Source organism: Taudactylus pleione, unplaced genomic scaffold, assembly GCF_031769625.1.
Source record: "Taudactylus pleione unplaced genomic scaffold, aTauple2 ptg000707l, whole genome shotgun sequence".
Classification (NCBI taxonomy): Eukaryota; Metazoa; Chordata; class Amphibia; order Anura; family Myobatrachidae; genus Taudactylus; species Taudactylus pleione.
In genome coordinates this window covers 6,035,153-6,053,683 of record NW_028285109.1, presented here as the reverse complement: position 1 = coordinate 6,053,683, position 18,531 = coordinate 6,035,153, and positions in this window count along the sequence as shown.

The following is an 18,531-nucleotide window of genomic DNA, read 5'->3' as shown; positions in this document are numbered from 1 at the left end:
TAATAACAAACTGTCCAGCATCAGCTAGCAATAGCATGGATAGATCTCAGCACATGCAATCTCCACTGCCAACTCCTTCATTATCAATCTCCTTATTAATGATTGGGAAAGTCCTCCTGCATCCAATATGCAAAAGATAACTGACTCCTATCCAGGATTCCCCAGAAGAATCATTATGCGCTAGGGCTGCTGCTGGGGGTAAATCTTCATCCCAGAAGAGGACTAAGAAGACTAGCTTCAAACAACAATTGACTGTGAAACAACTCCTTTGCAAGAGAAAGCAAGTATGAAAGCTGCCGACCAGTAGCACAGTGAATCACTGTTGGTTATGCTAGCATGAGATATGTATCCAATATCCACCATCAATGCATATGGTTTTAGGCAGTAATTTGATGTCCTGTGTCCCTGCTACCAAATTCCATCTCGATTCAATTTTGCCAGAACAGCAATTCCTCGCCTGTACCTGAACATTAAAAGAAAGATAGTTCTTGACCTAGAAAATGCTATTGTACCCAATAACCACCTAACCACAGATTTGCGGACAAGCAGTACTGGTCAAACCAAAGATCACATGACAGTGACAGTCAACTAGGTGGTTGTATCGTCTTTAGCAGCAGCTGTATCTAACACACAGTGCCAGCACAACCACAGGCAGGCTACTCTCTGTATCACTGGCTTCACTAACAGGCATACCAGTGTCAACCTGTTAGATAAACTCTGGGATGTCACAGGAAGATGACTTACCCTGGTAGGACTCTCCTCAGGATTTGTCATTACCGATAACGCAAGTAACATTGTGAAAGCATTACAACTGGGTGAATTTGAACATGTCCCATGTTTTGCCCACACAATAAACTTGCTGGTTCAGAATTTTTTTTATAAATTAAAAGGGGCGTGCAGAAGATGCTGTCTGTGGCCCAAAATATTTCTGGACTTTTTTGGCATTCAGCAACCATATGTAGAATATTGCATTGGCCGCAAGAACAGTTCAATTTGTAATTTCACCAACTAAAGTGAGAGGAGTGACCAGGTGGAATTTCACCCTTTATATGCTTCAACGAATGGAGGAACAGCAACAGCCATCCAAACCTACACAACAAGCCATGACATAGGAAGAGGAAGGGGAATGTACCTTATTCTAGCACACTGGAGAATACTCTCTGTTTTATGCAAGCAACTACAACCATTTGGAGTAGTAACTACTGATGTAAGTTCAGACACTACCAGCTTGAGTCAGGTGATTCACTTAATAAAACTACTGGAAAAGCAGCTAGAAAAAACGGGAGGAGATAAAATGAAGTGATTCCGCTAAGTATGTTGGACTTGTAGATAAAGGGCCTGATTCAGACCCGCTCGCAAACGTTATGTGCTCACAAGTGGGTCGATTGTTAGGCAGTGCGCAAAAAGCATCCAAAAGGGGCGGCTGTCGATGTTGATCGACCGCTCGCCCCGTTTGGAAGGTGAGGCGGGGGGGTGGCTGGGCAAAAGGAGGCGTTCCTGCAGGAACGCCTGCCGTTTGTGGGCAGCCCTACTGACATCACTCGTGATGTCAGTAGGGGACTTCCTGCTCTATTAGAGAAGGAAGTTCACTGGGGCTTGCGGCAACGAGACCCTACCGCAAGGGTCTCATTTCCGCAAGCCCCAGTGGACTTCCTGCTCTATTAGAGCAGGAAGTCCACTGGGGCTTGTGGCAATGAGACCGTACCGCAAGGTCGCGATAGTCTTGATCATCGCGACCATCACCTGGCCGCTCGCAATAGCTGTGGGTGGTCACCCACAGCTATGCGAGCGGCCAGGAGGCCGCACAAAAAACAATGCCCTGATTCAGAGCAAGCGCTCTTTCAGAGCGTCCGGCTCTGAATCCGGCCCAAAGTTCTTTATTCGCTTCGCCAAGACCAAAGGGCTGTCAAAATCTTGCAATTTGATCACTAAATTTTGGCAACCATTCTTGATCCTAGGTTTAAGTCTTACATAATCCCTCTCCTTCAAACCATACATTTAGGACTTGTTGCAGTTCTGCTGTTCCATCTCAAAATATTTTCAAGATCCGACCCTTTCTCACCCTGGATGCTACTAAAACACTCATCAACTTACTGGTCAGCTCCATATTGGACTACTGTAACCTCCTCCTATCTGGCCTCCCTGACTCCCACCAATCTGTCCTCAATACTGCTGCTTGGCTCATATTCCTCTCCAAATGTTCTATATCTGCCTCCCCTCTCCTTCAGAACTCAATTCAAGCTTCTTACACTAACTTACAAAGGCCCTCATTCAGAGCCACTCGCTAGCGGCAGTACGCTCGTTCCGAGCGATGTTCGCACATCTGCGCATGCGTACGGTTTTTAGTACGCATGCGCGAACCGGTCAGTGTGGCTGAAAATCATTTGTACGCAATATAGCGAATGCCTGCTATTTTGAGTGACAGAAGGAGGCGTATGTGGGTGGTAACAGGGGAAGGTGCTTGAAAACGGGGAGTGGAAATCCGATCGCAGGCGTGCTTAAAGGTCAAAACGGGCGTTTTATGGGTGTGCATAATTAATACAGCAGCGTCAATGACCACGTCACTTGGTTTTTTTTAACTCAGAACTGCTCGCAAAATAGCGGTTGAAAAAACCAACCACAAGAATAGCGAGCAGTTCTTATCCTGTTCGATGTACTCGATTAATCTAATAAATAGCGGACATGACGTATGGTGCGAGCGGCCAGGGGGCGTTTTTATCAAATAAACGAGCGTATGTTTTGCTCGCTCGTTCAGACTTAGAGGTGTGAACAGACTGCAATGTGCGAACGGATCATTTGCATAGCCACCCCTTGTTTTTGAACGAACGAACGCAAATAGCGAACGGCTCTGAATGAGGGCCAAAGTCCTCACCCAATCCTCTACCATTTACATCTCTGATCTCATCTCCCTTCACACTCCCACATGCTCACTTCACTCAACAAATGCATGCCATCTCTCCTGCCAACTGATTACTTCCTCCCACTTGCATTCTCCAAGATTTTGCCCGTGGTGCTTCCTCAAGACCCAATTCTTCATCATAGCCTTCCAGCTATAATCCTAACCCGCTGCAACATGCTCCTTTCTCCCTGTCTATCCCATCTGTGTCACGAGGGTTTGTCTACCCTCCTCTTTAGAATGTAATGACTTTCTGTACAACTGACACATATCTTAAGAGATGCAAAGAGCTTCTTGCCAGCAAGTTGTTAGCTCAAATGGCACATGACATTGTCTACTACTTCAGTTTCTCCTGTAAATGCTGCTTCCTCCAAGAAAACTGACCTTTTCCCAGCGACCAACTGGACTCAGCACACCAAAGTGAAACACATTTTGATATCTGGTCAGACTTTAAAAAATTGCCCACAATTATTGACACCTCTACCATGATTAAATCATTTACACTAAGCATCAATAAAATCATTTTAATCACAATGTACAAATTAACATGTTACCCATGTTGTCCATTTTATGACTAGGAGGAAAGAAAGGCAATTTGGACACCACTGTACAAACTAGTTTTTGTGTACTTAAGCTGCCTGCCCTCCATTGGATACTCTGAAAGAGTGTTTGGTACAGTGTATTTGTAATCGTGGATTCCAGTGGAAATGAGCTAATATTGTGTGATGACTGATGAAGATAAGGAGGATGAGGATGATAATGACATCTTCCCAGGTGGCTAATAGTGTAACAACACTGTTAGCCGCCTTATGCCCTTTAATAGCTTGTTTTGCGGGGGCCCAAGCTAACCAAGCACTTCAGCCACAAAAGTGGCAGTACCTATCCCTGAACTGCATGTTTTGTTAAACTGTGCATGTCCTTTTTAATATACAACATAAGGGTTGGCAGGGCCCTGGGACAATTCCTTCATGTACTACTTTTCATTATGGACTTGCCAATATTGTGTGTATTTGACAGAGAGCGTATATTACTGTACTTTACTGGGGCTTTGGTGTTCTGTAGCTTGCAAGACCACCTCTTTCTTTGGTCACTGAATTGTCAGAGTTTTTTTATAGTTTTTAGGTGTACACTGTTAGTTTTATTGTAACAAAGCAACTTGTACACTTTAACGGTTAAAACTGAGCATTTTTCCTTTTCAGACAAAAAAATGGGAAAAAAAAAAAAAAGCTAGACAGCTATGTACTATCACACAGGGTCTAATACGCCTCAGCCTCCACCAGTTATAATAGCCGAGAGGCATTGGAGCCCAATACACCATATAATGATACAGTTTGAAGTTTCAGTTTAAGAGAATAATGAACTGAAGGTCAGAGATTTCCTCTGTATTTGTACTCCGTTCTCACCTATCCCTCCAAAAAATAATGTTATAAACCATGGTATAAAGTGGATAAAGATGGAGGGAGAAAAGGGCCAAAAACAAAGATGACCGAGCACACACAAAAATAAAATTAAAAATGGGGAAGGAAGAGAAAACAAAAAAAACAAAAACAACAGAATCTTGCTCCCAGTGACTGGATAAAAAAGAGGAAGAGGGTCGAATCCAAACAATGCAATAATTTAATCATCTATAACTAATACAGGAATAATGTAGACAATTAAAATTCCCCAAAATTCCAATAGAACATAGACTCCCCTGATCAAAAAAATACAATAAAACAGACAAAACAGAATAGTGTATTTAGCATTGATATTCTTTTCGTTTTAATATATACTGTGACTGTGCAAATACAATTTGGTCTAAAAAATGTACAGATTGATGACAGAAACAATGTACAGATGTCTTAACACTTCCAAAAGGTAGAAGCAGGGCTGCCATCACAAATTGTGGGGCCCGGTACTGACAAAATAGCAAAATAGGTAGCCCCACTTCCCTGGAGGGATGCTGTATATGTGCTGTAGATAACGTGGGTGGACTTACTTCGGGGGTGGGGTATCAATTGGTATGTAAACCAGTTTAAACATGCTCAAAGTTTGAGCTGTGGGGCCAGTTGTTAGGGAAAGCTGGTTGGACTAGGGGGGGCAAAGAGCAGGGAAGGCTGGCTATTCACTTTGTCATTTTTGCCCTATTTATAACTTTTGATGTGTCGGAACAGCAAAAGGGCGGAACCAGCAAGATTACTTTTGCATTTGTGAAAGATGCTTGAATGCTCTGCACGTATGCTCATCAGTGTCAGCCCAGCACTGATTGTCCAAGCCGGCCGGGGAGAAAGAGGAGAAGCAGTCGGCAGGGGAGCAAAGAACACAAAGTTGGCTAGGGCAGCGGAATAATGCAGGAAGATAACGCCTCTTCCCTGCTTTTATCCATTTCTGCAGGTAAGACACATAATACTTCTCTCATCTACAGTATATAAATACAATTCCTGCACAGCCCCTGTTATAGCCATTGGGGGTACAGGAATGTGTAAGTAGAACTGAAAAGGTGGAGAAATTAGTGATTTTGTTGCACTTTTAATGTAACTAAACACAGAGAAAATAAAAGTCTGGCCAGCTAAAATGCTGGAGAAAAACCATATTTGTGTTTATTATTTAGGCCCATATAACATGTGATTCATACATCACACCTGCATGGGTGATTCCTATGCATCAATATCCACATAAATGTGCATATAAAATCTAATACAACATATGTAATACACATCATTCCTAATATACCTAGTATAACTGTATTTGCATTTTAATTACATTATTTCTTGGGAACAAAAAAACTAAGGGCCTGATTCAGAGCTGAACGCTCTGACCAGAGTGCTCGCTCTGAATCAGGGCCCTCCTACCTTTTTTTCTAGCGTCCTCATGGACGCTCGCATAGCTGTCGGTTACCACCCACAGCTATAGCGAGCGTCCATGATGATGGTCGCGATGGTCTTGACCATCGCGACCATCGGGCTTGCGACGGAGACCCTGCGGTAGGGTCTCGCTGCCGCAAGCCCTGGAGTGATTTTGGCTCTATCAGAGCCAAAATCACTCCCACTGACATCACTAGTGATGTCAGTGGGGCCAGCTTCAGACGGTAGGCGTCAACATCGACAGCACGCCCCTTTGGTGAGAGACCCAGAGCGACAGCTTGGCTGTCGCAGACCGGGTCTCGCGCATGCGCACGACGGAGCTCCCTCCGTCGTGCGCATGCGCAGTGGGGCAACATCAACCCGTTTGCGAGCGTCCTTTGCTCGCAAACAGGTCTGAATGACCCCCTAACTTCCCTGTGTGCTCCAAGTAACCAGCTGATGGTAATAAGTGGAAACCTGAACAACAAAGACTGACACCCAGGGCCTTAATATGAGGGGCCATTAGTACCTAGACCATCATACAGTCAGGACAGTAGTATACTCAGGAGCAAGGAGTCCCACTTTTTATCCTCACAAATTGCAGCTCAGTCTGCCAGTGGTGAATGGAGACTTTGGAGCACCTGAGTTATCATGGAGGGAGACAGACCCAGAGGCCTCTCCGGGGTGACCGGTGCCTACCACCAGTACTGCATGGGCGGCAGGCACTGGCAATGGGACAGAGCATTAGCGCGGCAGTGGAATTGAAATATAGAGCCAGCCGCGAGCCAATCACAGTTCACAGAACAACAGCCAATCAGGAGAGGCCGCTCTTGATTGGCTGCCGTTTCGCAAGCTGTGATTGGTTCACAGCCGGCTCCATATTTCAAATGCCGCTGCCGTGCTGTGCCGATGCTCTTTCTCCCTGACATTGCCTCCTGCCTATGCATTCCTCGCCGCTGCCACCCAGGCCCCCTCTTTCTCCGGGCCCGGGATGGAAGTCCCGGCAGTCCCCCCCCCCCCCGATGGCAGCCTTGGATAGAAGCACTTGGTCAAACATGGCCAATTGTTCATGGGTTAGGAACTGGATGGTTTAAAGAATTAATGGTCTAATATATAGTCAATGTGTTCACAATTTGCAGGTTATTTCATAGAAAATTACATTAGCTATAGTTTTCAGATCACTAATTTTAGATGGATCAGCACTAAGTATCCACAAATACTAGATGCACCATATTTGAAGTTGAACTGCCATGTGTTTGTACCACTGCTGTTGCTTAGCTTAGTCAGCTAGCTAGCTCACTGCAGCTTTTCGACAATAGTGGGGAAAGCAATAGTGTGAGGTGTTATTGAGGTACTGTAGGAACACAAACAGGCCCAACAAACATGATTTTAACTATTTTTATAAATTTAAAAAATGTCCAGATCAAAATAAATCACTTGAGGGTGGTTTTGCCAAAACCAAAACACAATGATACATTACAACCAAAACACTGAGCTCCTTGCACATCTCTACTTTATTGTCGAGGGTCCTATGCCCCAAATCATGAATCAGTGCCACCTAGAATCCAACCACCTCACCTGTTACTGAATCCTGTCTTTTCTGTAACATTGGCTAAAATTGTAATACTTCATTAATAGTTATATTTGATACAGAACTTTAAATTGGGATTTTTTTTATTATTTTTCAGCCCCCAATTAATGGCACTGTACTTGTATTCTTTGCTTTGGTATTATTCTTTAAATGGATTATCTGGCACAATCCCTGTACTAAATGTCCTTATTGTGCAAAAAAGTTATTTTTTGATACTATGATATCTGGGCACCCAGGTTTTCACAACTGCCTCGATAAATCCATTATGAAGGCATTTAAGTTTGCACCTTAAGGCACATTTTTCTTTTCTAAGGGGGGACGCGTATGCTGATGTGTGACATATTAATTGCATAAACTGCTATCGCTATAATTACGCCCCTTGTTTAGAATAATTTCATCTTTATACATATACAACGGGAATCGCCACAGTCTTCAAAGAATTCAGAATGCATGGCACTGACAGAAATCTATCACACACAATGAATACATAGGACATAAACTTGTGCTGACATGTCATGCCCTCAGGCTTCTATTTCAGAGGAGCAGAGCAATAATATATATATATATATATATATATATATATATATACACAGTATATATATCATTACAATTTTTTTCATAAGCAGTAGGTATATTCTTCTTTACAAGTATTCCAGTGCAGCAGTGTTGAAATGTTTGGAAAGTTTTTCAAGATAAATATGTTGACAACCTTCGAAGTGATTACAAGACTTAATAATTACCTAATTATATATTCATTGTAATGATAAATCTTGCAAGTCATTTAAAATTAAATTCAAACAAGGCTTCATCTGCTCGTTATAAATTCCCTTTTTAGTGTCTGTTACACCAAGGTGTGACAAGTTAGACAAAATTAAAGTCTGGTGAGAAATGTAATGATCGTTTCCATTCATATCTCTATGGCTATTAAAATGATTAATTTAAAAACAGTGTAATTATACCCAATGCACTGCTTTACAGCTAGAAAATGAATAAATGAATACCAGTTAGGTCAATATTAAATATGCTCTTACCGGGGTGTATACATGTTGTTGAGCTGGCACAAAAAAAATGGCACCTTTTATGGACTATATACTGGACTTCCTCTGGTGTAGTTACTGTAAGTATGGGTTTGGTACAAGATCCCGACGATCAGGATTCCAACAGTCAAAATCCAGAATCCAGAGTATTAAAACCCTTGTCCTAACCCTCTTATCCCACAGCCTAACCCTAACCCTCCCCCTAGTGCCTAAACCTAACCTTCCCCCTAACCCTAAGTCTCGACCCAGACCCTAATACTTACCTCCGCAATTTGTTTGGATATTGACCATCAGGATGCTGCTGTCGGTATTGTATCCTGTTGAGATGCTGATTACATCTCATAAGTATGAATCAAATTGGAAGCAGTCTGGGGAGTTCTGTTAATAGCTGAAATTTTTGGAGGTGGTTGGAGAACAACATTTATGTGGAGGATGGTAAATGGGAGGAGGGGTAGAAATTACTTTGCTTAAAATGGATAAGCAGCAACTTTACTCTTATGAGATTGTTTGACATGGGTATAATGCAGCCTCGTGGTAGCATTTTTGCAATGTGCTGGTTAATCAACAATTAACTTTTTTTTTACGATTTCAAAATGACATTTTTATAGACATTTTGACAAGCAGGGTTTTTCTGGCATAATTTCTAAATAAATAAACCTCCAACGTGTATGGTTAGTTACATTGGATGAAATTAGTAAAAAATTTATATAATATATAAAAACTTTACTATAATTATATTTACAATTAATTTCAAGCAATAAGTGCACCATAGAACTATAGCCTTATACGTAGTTCCCTATTCTCTGATTGGGCTTGATGCAGAGATGGACGCATATTCCGTCGTGGCTGCGATCCCGTACGCAGCAGTTTTGCAAAAATATACAAAAGTCGCAGCCACTGGGAATTGTATTAAAACACCCACTAGCGGTGCCTCAAGTCCACCGTTTGTGTACATAGACGCACCGTCCAGGGCCAACTCGAGGCATGTTCAACCAGTGTGGTCGAACAGGGGCGCCAACCCTTAGAGGGTGCACCCCTCCCAACCATTCCCGATTTCAGCGGGACAGTCAAGTTTTTTGGGCACTGCCCTGCTGTTCCACCCACAGGGAAAAGTGTCCCGCAGGTGGTCGGGTGGTTGGGCACCTCCACCGTCACAGCCGTGTGGCTGTGCCGGCCCCGGGGAAGAGGAATTCACTGCAGGAAGAGGGCTGGGGGAAGCCCAGCTACTGACGTAGTGCTGGACTTGCCCCCAGCCTGACATTTATGGGAGGCATGCTGTACGGGGACACACCCCCAAATAACGTAATTTAGGGGCGTGATCTATGGTAATTAGGTCACGCACCCATTTTCAGTCACACGCGGCTAAGGAGCATCAGGTCCCAGTCCCACACAGGGCACGGCTAACCCATCGGTCCCACCATCGATGTTCTGATCAACCCTATGTTTGCTTAGAATGTCGGTCGGAAATAAACCACCAGAACCTAAATCGTTGCATATGAAATCACAGGCACAGACATGCCTCCAAATTGGTTACAGCATGCCTACGTTTGTTACAACATGCCTGCATTTGTTACAACATGCCTGCGTTTGAGTCACATCCTCAAATGCTCTGCCTGTCAATCACACTGCGCCCAAGTCCACACTACCACTGCTGTTGGTAATGAAACTTGGTGCATGCGTAGTAAGGTAAAAAAATCCTCTCATCTGCGCAATCATCTGCATTGCATGCAATTCTCAGTCAGGCCCATTGTTTTTATACCTACTATTTAGAAAAAAGAGAGAGAACGTGATAGAGCAATGCCATAGCACAGCACAGAGGCATCCTAGGCTGGCACCTACAACATGTGACATCATGACATCACAGAACAAGCATCTTGTGCAGGAAGATGAGTGCCAGGCATGTCCGAAGGAAGTGTCCTGCACCCCTCTATGTAATGAGGTGCCACTGCAGATATCCTGTGAGGAAGAAATGCATGCTGTAAGTGCAGTGACAGTGCTGCCCCATCGGCATTGTGTCCTGGGCACCAGAAGACTTTTTGTTATGGCATTGAGGGGGTGTGCTTTTAATAACATTATTTAGTTTTTATACTTGTAGAATTTATTTGTAATACCATGGACTGTAAGTGTAAGAGTGTGTGGTGTTCAGTGTGGGAGGGACAGAAGTAAGAATGAGTCAGAATCAGAGGGCGCAGTATTGCTCTAGTGCCACCCCCACATGGCATTGTCATGTCAAAGACAATGACCCCATGCATAAGTGATGTCCATCAAAATGTGGCTTGCTGAGTTTGTTTTGGAAAAACTCACTGGCCTGTACAGTGCCATGAGTACAACACCTTCAAGCACTTTTGGAACTGGAATATCAACTGTGAGCCAGGCATTATTGTCCAACACTAGTGTTGTGCCCAGGGGCATAACTAGACCTAAAGGGGCCCCATAGCAAAATTTTCATGGGCCACCGTAGGTCCCCGTCCTTACTCCCCTCTCCTCGACTTATTTGCTCCGAGAGCCGGAGGTGGAGTCGACCAGAGGACGCCACCATGGAGGAGGAGGACATGACCATGGAGGGGGGGGGGGGCGCGACCAGGCCCCATAGAAGCCGCACCCCCTACACCTACAGTAGTTACACCACTGGCCGGCCCTCACTAAGGGCAGGATGTATCAGGTACCACAATTATATTCAGATACATCCAGCCCTTATTTGCATATGTATTGGCATTTTTTTTATCACCGGTATGTAGCCACCAGGACAAATATACATATGATGATCCATGTCTTGCAGTAAACCTCCAAAAACTGCAGTTTTCTGAGATTTTACCACATTTTACATTTTGATGCATCCCATCCTAATGCCCTAATGCCAGGTACATACTAGAAAATATGTTGTCCGATCGGATGACATATCGTCCGCATCAGCCAGTGTGTACTGGCTATGTCGCTGATGATACATGCTCCTGCGCATCGCCAGCGACTTCGTCCATCAGACCTGCATGCAGGTCCAACGGCCGATATTGTCAGTGAGGGCCATGCTGCAGAATGGCCCCCGCTGTTGCCCCATCGCTTCCGGCATCAGCTAGTGTGTGTGTACACAGTTGCCGATGCTGGCACCCCACCATGTCCCGTAGCTAATGAGATCGGTACACCCTAGACAAAGTCTACAGTGTACCGGCCTTTAAAGCCGTTTTCCAATATGTTGCAGAAGCTTTCGCAGGGGAGTGGAGGCTGTTAAAGTAACAAAGGAGGAACAAGCTCTGTATTAATTTCCAAGGTTTAGGAATTAGATGTTCAAAAATCACATACTGTAGTTCTGTGATGCTCAGCTGTCACATACTTTTTGCCATATAGTGTAAATTTAGAAACTTTAAATACATCAATTCCTTAATTTATCCAACAAAGATGACCTGACACATATTTTTCATCTATTGTAACTTCATCTCCATAATAATTGCATCTGTAGTGATATTTGTTTGTTGACTTGGGCACACAAGTTGGTAGAAACTGAAGTAGAGACAAGTGGCTGTGCTTAAGTGTTGGTAGTACTATAAGTATTAGATTGGATAGCGAAAGTATACACAGACATTTGTTAATTGTTACTTAATTCCTGTTTACTTTATGTATCTGTTCTGTTAATAAAATGACAGTCATGTTATATTCTGTTCTTCAGTAAAGAAGCACACTGTGTTTGCACCAATTTGAGTTTGGTTTTATATACAGGGCCATAAAAACAATGGGACAGATGGGACTACAGATTCAGGAGTCTATTTAAAAATAGGTCCATTGTCATGACATGATGATGATGACCAGCTGTCCAGTTATATCATAAATATTAAAATTGTATTTAATTTTCCTCACAAAATGTTGCAATTGTTCTACTTTTACTTATCTAGGGAGACATTGGGGGAGATAGTGTAGGAGGCATACATGCCCACATGGCACTGGCCATACCCCTTCCACTCATTACAATAGGTCCTTGATCACTTTCAGCCCCAGGCCCATGTGACCTTTAATCTTACCCTGGTGATAAATACAAACATCCTCTCACAGATGTACCATAGAGTACCTTCAGGTAGGAGGTATGCAGAACACATTACCACAATGCACCCAAGAGAACACATGGATATATTTTATTAACATGCCTTCTAATAGGTCATAATAGACCATGGGGGACACTACAAAATTATTTTCATTTTTTGCAACAGGTGTTTGTTTGTTGTACATTGCACTCAAATCTTGGTATTCTTAGACCCAGTAGCTCTTTCATGCAGGTGATACTGTAGTATTGAATCCTACATACACTGGCCAGCTTTCTGTTGGTTAACATTTTATGTAGAGTTACTAAAAAAAATAATGGTGATATACCACTAGCAAGTACTGCTGCATAGGTAATAAACTTAACCCAAACAGTTAAATGAGGAAATAAAGCATTTATGTAATGATTGATAACCAGTAAAAATGTCATCAATAAAACAGAGGGAAAATATACACAATAACAGACAAGGTGCAATAACTTTCTTAACATTTACCGTCCTGGGAACTTGAACTCCGAAACATTTATTTACTTCAGAGAGGGACACTGGATCTCATTCAGAGTCGGTTGTTGCAGCCGCACGGTCGTACGGCCAACGACCGCAAATTCCGATCGTACGGCAGGTCGATTGTAAACAAAGTGACTGCACCTCCTCTAGCTACCGACTGATCTGATCGAATGAACGAAACAATCGAAGTCAGGCGCTGTCAGTCGTTGTACGCTAATTATGTTCTGATGTTTGCGGCCGTATGTGTTGTTTTGATGGTCACATGTCATGTTTTCATGGACTATCAATCAGCTTGTTATGAGCTTGTTGTCAATTATCTAATTAAGAGTGTTTAACTCTTGCTGTTCTTTAAAACGAGTTTTTTATCATGTGTCAATAAACTTTATTGTTCATTTCGTGGGTGTTTTCTACGTTCTCTTTTTTTTAACACAATTTAAAAAACAAAGTAAGATTTATTATCTGTGAATGTACTGTTGATAAGTGTGTTATCTTTAAAAATACATGTGCATTTTGCGTTAGGATCATTTGCACTCTTATGTTTGCAATTGCACACTGCGTGTTGTAGCCAATCAAATGTGACCTTATTTTTTGGGCCACATGATTAAAGGATTGGCCAATAGTGGGTTTTTTTGGAAACTGTGTAAATATTTTAGCCAATCATCTTTTTTGTACCCCATGTATATTTCATGTTTTCTGAAAAATCGGCCATTGCCATCATGAGAGCCGCGGCCTTTACCAGGAGAGAATTGCTGGTCCTGGTGAATATCCTGGACAGGCGGATTACGTCCGCAGAGCCGCCCATTTCGAACCGCATAAAGCGGGCGGCCTATGCGGAGGTGAGGCAAGCCCTGAAATGTGCAGGATACAGGCGCAATATTGCGCAATTAGAGAGGCGCTGGTCTGATCTGTGCCGCCGGTCGCCTGTACTCCTAATGAATTTGCGGCGCAGCTACGCAGACGTAAGTATGCGTTTCTTCAAAAGTAATAATTAGTGGCCTGTTAAAAATGTATGTTCCTTTGCCAATTATTTTAGTCAATGTTAAAAAACCCTCCTGTATGTTGTCCCTATTGTCCTGTATGTGTAAAGTGTACTTGTATTGTGTAGCCGAAATTCAAAACTAATATATTTTTATGTTTACATTTTAGAAGCACTGCAGAGACAGAGAAGGGCACGCAGAATGCAAAGAAATGCAGGTGCCAACCTGCAGCCCTTACCCTTCCATTCACCATCTCCTCAACCAAGCCCTCCCTCCCCACCACCATACTCCCCCAGTAACCCTCCCTCCCTCTTCCAATACTCCCCGAGTATTCCTCCCTCCCTTGCCCACTCATCCCAAATTTCCCAAATATCCCCTCCCTTGGATATTTCCTTCTCCATTTCCCCTCCCACCATTCCCCCAACTCCAGATTATTCCCCATCTCCTGCAGCATCTCCGGCACCATCGACATCTGGGGTTGTGCCACACCAGTCTGAGGGTATGTGTTTAGTTTTTTGGGGGGATTTTTTTTTGCTGTTGTTGTTATCCATGTATTTGTAAACATTTTTGGCCGTTGATATTTTTTTTGTAATTTCAGTATGGGTGTCAAAATCATTGCGCAGTAATGCTGTTTTTCAAAATTGCAACCTTATGTTTTGTGCCTGGGCCTTTTTTTTGGGGGGGGGACCACAAAAATGTAGGTCTTATTTTGTATTCTTTTTGAAAAAATTATTACATTAGGATTAGTATTTTAGAATGTTAAAAAACATGTCACACAACATGGCAAGGTGCTAGGATCCAGACTACCCTTGTTAATGTTGTGGACACTGTGTTTAAAATTTACTAAGATGTAACTTCATTAGGAAAAGTGATGTTTGCCATAACAAACAAACACATTGTATTTTAGGATTCTCCAGAACATTCTAGAAGTGAATATGTGCATTGTGTTTTAAGGATATGGCCATCATGACTTAAGAATACACCTCCCATTATTTTATTTGTTTTATTAAAAACCACTATTACTACTATTATTGTTAAAACAAACCTTAACTTTTAAATTGGTCAATATTATTTTTGGGTAATTTTATTATTTTCATTTCCAAAATTTAAAAAAATGCATTATTAAAGGTTAAAAAAACGACACAAAAAACTACATCATTTAAAAAAAAAACTTTTAGGTTTGTAGAAATAGACACTTACCTGATTCAAGTACAAACTGGACTGTTAAACACCTTTAAAAATGTAAGAAATCCAGATTAAATTTTAAATAATAATGTATTTTTTTTCGGTTTATAGAACAAAATAATAATAATCAAAAAATGTAGTAGCCTGGCACACTTACTTGAGTCTTCTAATAACGTTGGTCTTTTAAGCCTACAAAAGCACGGCCACCCAAACACAACAAGTAACCAGGTTTCGTAAATGTATGCTCCAAACAAATTTCCCAAAAAAAAACACCACCCAAAACCAAAAAAAAAAAAAACCACCACCCAAAAAAAAAAAAAACCACCACCGAAAAAAAAAGAATAAAAAAAAACACCACCCAAAAAAAAGAATTAAAAGAAAACCACCACCCAAAACAAAAGTAAAAACAAAACCAACACCCACAAAAAATAAAAAATTAAACCACCACCCAAAAAAAAAACACTCAAACAACACACACAAGCACCTCTCAAACAACTCACACAAGCACCTCTCAAACAACTCACACAAGCACCTGTCAAACAACTCACACAAGCAACACTCCAAAAACACACACAAGCACCTCTCAAACAACTCACACTAGCACCTCTCAAACAACTCACACAAGCACCTCTCAAACAACTCCCACAAGCAACACTCCAAAAACACACACAAGCACCTCTCAAACAACTCACACAAGCAACACTCCAAAAACACACACAAGCACCTCTCAAACAACTCACACAAGCACCTCTCAAACAACTCCAAACAATGTAACCACTAACAATCCCTTCCTGCACCACAAATCACTCCAACTACAACCCACAAGTAAGGGAACATTTGGCTTTGCCTTAAATACCAAAAAAAAAACACAATTATTGAAGAATGCAGGAAAGGTGTGCATTTGTAGTTATGGAAATAAGGATGCATGGGTAACCAATCCAGGGATGCGCTCACATCTAGCCCAACCCACGCAGTGATTACGGAATGCAGGAAAGGTGTGCATTTGTAGTTAGGGAAATAAGGATGCACGGGTAACCAACCCAGGGATGCGCTCACATCTAGCCCAACCCACGCAGTGATTACGGAATGCAGGAAAGGTGTGCATTTGTAGTTAGGGAAATAAGGATGCACGGGTAACCAATCCAGGGATGCGCTCACAACTACCCCAACCCATGCAGTGATTACAGAATGCAGTAAAGGTGTGCATTTGTAGTTAGGGAAATAAGGATGCACGGGTAACCAATCCAGGGATGTGCTCACATCTAGCCCAACCCATGCAGTGATTACAGAATGCAGGAAAGGTGTGCATTTGTAGTTAGGGAAATAAGGATGCACGGGTAACCAATCCAGGGATGCGCTCACATCTATAAAAAAGTCTGCACAAGCAGTATTCTTCATGCTTTCTCACAGGTTTCAAAAATGTCAAGCGAGGAGCATGGTGAGCAGATGCCAACTGAGGCAGGTAAGTGCGAATCACATTTTTGAAACAACACAAGAACAGTTCATATTTCCTAAAATATACTTTTTTAATTTTGTCTAATTTTAAAAATGTTGTAGGTGCTGGGAATCCAATTCCACCAGTAGAGGAGGAGGAGGCGGGCCAAGCAGGCCAAGGCCAAGAAACCCTCCATTTTCACGGCTCGAGCTTGAGACATTGGGGACCATGACAATGGAGAACCTTGTCCATGCCCCAAGAAATATGGGGGCTGGAGCCAAAGACAGGATTTGGGAGGAGATATCCAGGGCTGTTAATGCTGTGGGGACAACCTACAGAACCATGAAAGTCATTAAAAAACGGTAAGAAAATGATATTGTGAGTGTACTGAAGTCAAAAGCTTGATCTTATTTTAAAAAACTAACCCTTAAAAAATGCAAAATCACATTGACAGCTGGACGGATTTCAAGTACCAACTGAAGAGGAAGCTACGGAGAAGGGTGGACCATGCTGCAGGGACAGGTGGTGGTCCCATCCCTGAGGAGCTGGCCTTGACGAGGTTGGAGACGTTGGCTCAGGGATGTGTGACGGAAGAGGAGATAGTCGGCGTGTCCACTATGGACACTGACATGGCCGACTTCAACACTCCACATGTGCAAGAAGGTACATTTTTTTTGGAAGGCAAAAAGTGTAAAGCTCAAACGTGTATGCGTTTTTTTTTGGGTAAAAAATACAATTTTTTTAAAATTTTAATTCCAGACTCAGAGTGTCACACGCCGGCCTGGAGACCCCAGAATCAGACCCCGCCGCTTACCTGTGCAGGCGCTGACCCGCGCTGTCTTCCGGCTCCCGCGCTGTACGCTCCTTCTTCATCTCTCAAGGCAGTCTCCGCTGTTGTCCTCTGGAGGGTCCCGCTGCTGTGCTGCTCCCACGCCGGCTCCTGCTGACCGCTGGTCCCCGCTGACTACCTCCAGGAAGCGCTGTCCTCCGGTCCATGGGCGCGGCCATCTTGGATTGCCCATGTGACCCCACTACCACCAATGAGGAGCCTTCTCCTTCTCTCTCAGCCTGTCAGCTCCCAGTGTCCACTACAAAAGGATCTCCTATGCTCACACAAGTTGCCAGTGCAACTAGTTTCTTAGTTTAACTAAGCAAGCCTTCCCACTGCGCTCCAGCCGCTCCACGTAGCCACTCAGCTACCAACATCTACCCACAGCTATCCAGCCGCTCCACGTAGCCACTCAGCTACCAAGGTCTACCCACGGCTATCCAGCTGCTCCACGTAGCCACTCAGCTACCAACGTCTACCCACGGCTATCCAGCCGCTCCACGTAGCCACTCAGCTACCAACGTCTACCCACGGCTATCCAGCCGCTCCACATAGCCACTCAGCTACCAACGTCTACCCACAGCTATTCAGCCGCTCCACGTAGCCACTCAGCTACCAACGTCTACCCTCGGCTATCCAGCCGCTCCACGTAGCCACTCAGCTACCAACGTCTACCCACGGCTATCCAGCCGCTCCACGTAGCCACTCAGCTACCAATGTCTACCCACGGCTATCCAGCCGCTCCACGTAGCCACTCAGCTACCAACGTCTACCCACGGCTATCCAGCCGCCCAACGTAGCCACTCAGCTATCAACGTCTACCCACGGCTATCCAGCCGCTCCACGTAGCCACTCAGCTACCAACATCTACCCTCGGCTATCCAGCCGCTCCACGTAGCCACTCAGCTACCAACGTCTACCCACGGCTATCCAGCCACTCCACGTAGCCACTCAGCTACCAACGTCTACCCACGGCTATCCAGCCACTCCACGTAGCCACTCAGCTACCAACGTCTACCCATGGCTATCCAGCCGCTCCACATAGCCACTCAGCTACCAACGTCTACCCACGGCTATCCAGCCGCTCCACGTAGCCACTCAGCTACCAACGTCTACCCACGGCTATCCAGCCGCTCCACGTAGCCACTCAGCTACCAACGTCTACCCTCGGCTATCCAGCCGCTCCACGTAGCCACTCAGCTACCAACGTCTACCCACGGCTATCCA